At 29.8% G+C, this 7,044-nt stretch overlaps 1 long non-coding RNA gene across 2 annotated transcripts; it reads left to right on the forward strand.

Moving 5' to 3' along the window:
* The first annotated feature begins 461 nt into the window (after positions 1-461).
* Positions 462-6,699, forward strand: LOC128200966 (uncharacterized). Of its 2 annotated transcripts, none has more exons than XR_008252991.1 (3): positions 462-524; positions 6,043-6,219; positions 6,549-6,699. It is a non-coding gene; the product is annotated as an uncharacterized LOC128200966 (long non-coding RNA). The 2 variants fall into 2 exon arrangements; XR_008252990.1 differs by lacking the exon at positions 462-524 and adding an exon at positions 968-1,688.
* The last annotated feature ends 345 nt before the right edge of the window (positions 6,700-7,044 follow it).

Consider the following 7,044-nt stretch of genomic DNA (forward strand, 5'->3'; position numbering starts at 1 on the left):
TTTAATTTGATAATTTCGCAAAATTACCGTTTTATGGACGATGACACATTAAAATAATCATTTTCACTTAAATTTATTAAAAATTTCACTAATATTGGTCCTAAGAATGAAGATTACGCTGTGATATAAAATAGAAATTTTAGAAAAAAGCCACACTGTTCATTAACAATTAATAATCGGTACCTTTAGCTAGCGTATCCATTATTAATTGTAATAATTTCCGTGAGGATACAAATAACCTAAAAATCGATTATATAATCGACAGTATATATTGTATACATCTTCTTCAATTATAATAACAATTGATTATAATTGAAGAAGATGATATAGTATTTTTGTTTTTTTGTTTATTAATTGATAACTAATCTAAACATTGTCATCGGTTTATCATCATATCAGCCGTTATCTGTTCACTACTAAATATAGACCTCCCTGTTAGTTAGATCGTTTTTCCAATAGTTGCCACGCATTGCAGGCTGGTTGACGACCGCAGTTAGGCTTTGGTGATATTTTGAGAGGTACAGGTAAGGAACGGGAGAATGAGGTGGTATACTAGGATAACACTGTGATTTATCGATTACTAGATTATAAAATGATTACATTGCGTAAAACTTCGCGCAGTGCAAGCAATTTAATCAATATCAATCGCTATTTAAATTATTGTTTGTTATCATTATCGATTAAATTATGGATAATTATGCAACAGAGTACACATTTATTTACTTAGACAAATACACACGAAATATATATTAAACAAATCTCTGTATGTCGGATTAAAAATTTTATAATTCGAGTGAGTAATCGGTATTAATATTACAAAGCGTTTACATTTTTGAATATCCACTGTGAATATTGAAATATCGGATAATCGATAATCGTTTACCAATGAATGGAAGGTTTATCGTTGAATTTTAGGAATAACTATCTGTTTTTGGACGTTCCGCGCCATTCATGAGCGACATGCAGTTCGGATCAGACTACGATGTTAATTGTTTCTATGAGGCCATTCGAACTCCTTTTTAAACCATAGTATAAATCGACCATGATTTTTTTTTATTCGTAATTAATCTCACTGATATGTGAAATGCTTCAATATACTTATTGAATTGAAAATTAATTAACTTATCACAGATACAGCTACGCGAATGGCTTCAGATATAAAAAAAACTATAGTCAGTACATATTATATTTGCCCAAGGAGTCCCTTTGAAAAAATGTACCAAGTCACACTAAAAGGAGAGCTTGCCTTTATACCAGCTTGCCTTTATACCACTTGTATTTTTAAAATCGATCAGCTGTACGTGTTATATAGTAATAAAATTATAAAATACGAAGTAGGAAGACATACTCGTAAAAGGCTACTCAAAGAATAAAGTAAATTTTAGCGGTGATGTACTGTAAAAAAATATAATACATAAAGAAAAAATATAACTAAGTTTCATTTCACAATATAATCAATACAGTGTTATGTAAATTTACTATTTTTATATGACTTTAACTAAAAAAAATAACAGGTATTTTTTTCTAATTAAGGTCTTAATAGAAAAATGTATGTTTTAAATGAGACCTGTCGCTAAAAAAGTTTGAGAACTGAGGTACTACAGCCATATTTACTAGGCAAACCTATTTGACAAGCAATTAAAGAGACTATTGTCTACTTTAGAATCGGACCTGAGATCGTCGAAGAGGTTTGTTATTGACCAAGTTGTAATTAACAGCGTGATTTAGTTCATAATAAATAGACATAATTTATTATTGTATTATATAATTTATTGTATAAATTACTAGCTACTCACCCCGACTTTGCACTAATAAATTATCATTATTGTATCTCTATTTTTTTGCAAATAAAATACAGTCCATAACACTCACTGATAATGTAGTGTTCAATAGGTGAAAATTTTTCGAAATCGATTGGGTATTTTTAGGTTTTTACATTACAAATAAAAAACTCAAATCTTTTCCCTATATGGTTATGGATACATATTACCCGATATGGTTGTCAATTTTAAACCGTCTTAGATAATTATTTCATGATTAAAAGTTTCAAATCTCCATTTCTGTTTCAAACTTGAAATACTTTATATATATATATATATATATATATATATATATATATATATATATATATATATATATATATATATATATTATATATATATATATATATATATCGATAATAAGTTTTATTGTAATCTTTTGGAGAAAACAATAAAAGGTATCTATCTATCTACTTTTTTTATCCTTGAATTACATTTAAAAAATTGTATGTCACAAGCCCTTTCTATCTTTCACAAGTTATTGTATATTTTTTTATTATCTTCATATCAGCCTTCAATGCATTTGAGGTCGTTACTCCATCTACCGTTTGTCCGTACGGGGTCATCACTTAAGAACCCTTCTTCCCATCGGTTGTCGATTCTTTGAGCTATGAGACCAACCCATTTCCACTTCCGCTTGTTTATCCTTCGAGCTATGTCCCTCCCTGGTTTTATTGGGGATATCCTCATTTCAAATTCTGTCACGTAACGAAACTCCGAGCATAGCCCATAGCTCGCTGAGTAACTTGAAACTTTTGCATACAACAACCGGAACAACAATAGGACCATGTTTGGGTACCATAAGTCATCATTGTACCTTTTTATATTATATTAAACAAAACACAAAATATTTAATAAATATAATTTTTTTATCTCTTTATGTTAAGCTGCATTCAGCTGAATTTATACACATACAAAATAATATAGCTTATGCATTATTTAAAAAGCAATTTATTGGACGCCTACGGTTACGGATTTACATTTTAAAAGATCTACAAATTAAAAAAAAAAAGGTTTTAATTGGATTTCGTACCTACTTATTTTTATTACAATTAATGTGAGATATTTATACTCGATCTATATATAAAAAACAAAATCGAAACATCACCACATGGAACATTAAAGACGTGATAGTATGATGATTAGTATTATATATAGATATGTGTTTAAAATACATAAGTCTTTTAAATATTTAGAGGCAACAAATATTTAAAAGGCCGACAATGCACAAGCATTTCCTCTAGTGTCGCAGGTGTTAATGGGCGACGGTAGCTGCTTTCCATCAGGTGGATCGTCTGCTCGTTTACCTTCCTAACAATAAAAATAAAACATTTGAAGACTTCAATTCGTAAGAAAGTTATTCTAATCGTGATAAAATTGATATGGAATAAAACAATATTATTTGTAAAAAGAATTTTCAAAATCAATTTAAACTCTGCAATAATGTTGTGTAATCATTATCATCATAATTGCCATAAAGAACGTCCTGAGGCACCTGCAACCAATGATTCCCTGCAAAGCATTTGAGGTCAGGGGTCATCAAGTCAGGGGTCGTTTTACAATACGTTTGTCAGTACGAGGTCGCCACTCCAAATTAATAATATTAGAACAACAAATAAATAAATTCGCGACATCTCATCGGTTATTGGTCACATCGCAAAAAAATATTCGCGAATTTATAACCTCCTTTATTTTATAGTGGTTAAAAATAAAACAGAATTAAACCATTACTATTTAAACGTTTTAATATTGTAAATAGTTTTCCACTTATGAGAACATTTCAAGTGTTTCCGTCAATGAGCTCGTAGTAATGAATAACTCACAAAGGGTCTCCATTAGAAACGACCGTTGTGCTGAACGCTTAACTTAGTGTTGCCAAATTGGATATTCAACAATTCTGGGAAAAACTTTGTATCTTGGATATTTTTAGGGAAATCGAATAATTGAAGAAATTATTTATAGGATACATTTATACTAATAATTATAAGCAAATTAAATGTTTAAAATGTTTTATTTTTTATGCCGCGAAAATAGTAAACAAGCTTACATCCGTCTGCTTGTTTATTTTGTTTATCATCATATGTCTGATGGTAAACGGTCTTTGCAGCCTGCAATACTTTATTTTATGGATAAAAATGGAATAATAACCCCATCCGTGGTCTCGGTATACGTTGGCTGGTTACTAGTAACTGATGATAAGTGACGATGAAAGCAAGTCATCCTAGCCTATTGTGATGAATTCAATAAGAATTAACCACCATAGTTCCCAAGAAAAACCCAGGGAGGTTAATTGTTTTTTTTTTTGAAGCTTTAGACAACAATACCTAAAAACCCCTATCCCTCCCGCCTGCAAAACTAGGTATGTCACATGCGCGTTACCGACCTTGAAAAAATCTTAATACGCTTTATTAAAGAACCCCGTACTGTACTTAGTAAGGAAAATCTCCGAAGTATATATAGTAGAAAGATTAGCAGTTGTTTATTATATAAGTTTGATAAGATATAACATTTATGAGGTTTACGACCAAGAAAGCCTTACAGACTGTAAGTATACTACTAATCATGTACTGTAAGTTACAGTACATGATCAGCGAGGCCTAGATTTGAGCCAATGACGAACTTTTAGGGACTTTGAATCGAGATCCGTGGGGCCGGTCCTGTTGCTGGGTCAGGAATAAACTCCGGCCTTCGGTACCACCCCTTACCGAAACATTGGAATCCAAGTTATTTTTTTTCTTTAAATTATTGGGTTGACATACAATTTCTCAAAATAACTTCAATTTGTATTGTTTAATAATCTTAAAAGTTCTAATAAGAGTATAAACTCTTTAATTACTTAAAATCAAATTTTATATATAGGACAGTGAGATTTCTTATTCGAAAATATTACAAGAAGTCGAAAATAAAACAAGTGATTTTATCGCTAGGGAAATCTATTCAAGACAGATTTGAGTAGAATATAAATGATAGATGGCGATGGTAGAAGACTTTTTTTTTATTGTTTTGTATACATTTATTTTATTTGCTGTTCCAAATGGGCAATAATTATATTACAAGTATATAACAGTATTACTGATCATAATCAGGAATATTGAAATTAAAACTAAGCATGATTTAAAATTGCCGATCTGAATCAAATGGTGAAAAAATTAAATAATAGGAACTAAAGTGTCTAATGAAGTAAATACATACAGTATAAGATATTTTCTTTGAGTCTTAAATACCACATATCTTTCATCATAGTATATATATATATATATATATATATATATATATATATATATATATATATATATATATATATATATATATATATATTATACTGTAAAGAAATCTTTAATGATGATAGGGGGATATTGGATTTCCCAAATATGTCATAGACGAGAACTGAAGAGGATGCTGCCTATTTTGCTATCTTGAGACTTCTATTGTATCAAAGGCAATATAATAACAAGAGCATGTAAGCAATAATTACGTACTATAATAGCTGAAGAGTAGTTTTTGCCCTCTGAACTCGTATACTTGTAATTTGGAATACACTAGGTTTGAAGTTAGATTAGATGGCATCCAATTTGATGCAACAATTATTGCGTGAAGCCACACTAAACATATACACGTCTTTGTAAAAAGACAAACAAAAAACTTAAAAATTATTGCTTTTCCTTCTATAGCTCTTACAAAGGCCCCTCATATATATTTCTAAAAAAGAAATATCGAAATGGGAGTTATTTAAAATTATATGTGTATATATAATTTCACCAGAGGGAGACTTTGTACAAAAGACGTTTCCTAGGGTACCTCTACCCATTTGTGTTTCCACCATGAAACAGTTGTGTTTGCATGGTTGTTTCGGTTTGAATGGTGAGATATAGTAGTATGTTTACAGAGTACAGAGGTATAACATCTTAGTCCTCAGAAATGCCAACGCATGCGGGGTTTCATGGGCGAAACAGTATACTCCGTTATGTCCATGGTACTGTTTATGTCGATAGGTGACGACTATAATTTTCCATCAGGTGGGCTATCAGCATGTTTGTCATTCTAGGTTGCATAAAAAAGTATATATATACATATATAAATATTTTCCCCCCTTATCTTTGTTAGCAATATTAACATTTATTATTTAAATAGTTTTGTTGGTCTAATTTTAAAATTAAAATTATACTCTTCTATTGTAATATATTTTTGTCCATTTGATAAATTATTCTGTTTATTAATTTAGAATCGACTCACTCCTGCATCAACATTACATCAACCTTATTAAGGATACTGAATTATTGATACAGACCTAGCAGACTTAATGCGAACAATAAGCCGACTTAAAAGCAAAGTTGTAGCAGGTATATCTCGCATCTTGAGCTGAACCAAGGACCCATTGACCTTTAATATATTTCATAAGGTAAATTTGTCTTCTTAATTTTGAATACTAAGTTTTTTACTATATATGTTATTATATCATCTACTTATTATGCTATTCTACTGAATCCAATAATTTTTTTTGTCCTGTTGATGGACAAAAAATTAAACCTAAAATTGAAAAGCATTTAGTAAATTGTTTTCCTTTATTCTGACTATTCAATAAACGATCAAAGCTATTGAGTCCTAGACTGGCTATAAGAATAACTATTCACTATTGGTCTAGGACGATGAAATTTTGCCCAAAAATTCTTTATACGGTTAACGTAAAAGTAAAGTAAACACTGATGATTTTTTTGATATTTTCCACAGAAACGGGATACGCGAGTTGTCGCCAAAAAAATGCACGAAACAAGAGGATTCAATAATTTATATATTCCATTAACTTAAAAACTAATAATCTGGTATTAAATTTATATTGATAATACCTTCTTTGTGTAGGTATAATACAATACATCGTTGAAATAAAGTATGTATTATTTTAAACGTTTAAATACCTATATATATATATATATATATATATATATATATATATATATATATATATATATATATATATATATATATATATACCTAATAAGGTAATGAATGTAGTGACCTCTTGAAAGAATGTATGAACCGTAAATTTTCATTACACACTAAAGTTTTGCAATGTAACTATGAACGAGAAATGCCAAATTATTTTATACCATACAGGTGGTAAACAAGCATACAGCCCGTCTGATGGTAAACGGTCACTGTAACCTATGGACATCTGCAACACTGTGTTACGTGTGCATTGTCGACCCTGAAGAAACCTTAATATACT

This window comes from Galleria mellonella, unplaced genomic scaffold (assembly GCF_026898425.1).
Source record: "Galleria mellonella isolate WM207_F2 unplaced genomic scaffold, CSIRO_AGI_GalMel_v1 utg32, whole genome shotgun sequence".
NCBI lineage: Eukaryota > Metazoa > Arthropoda > Insecta > Lepidoptera > Pyralidae > Galleria > Galleria mellonella.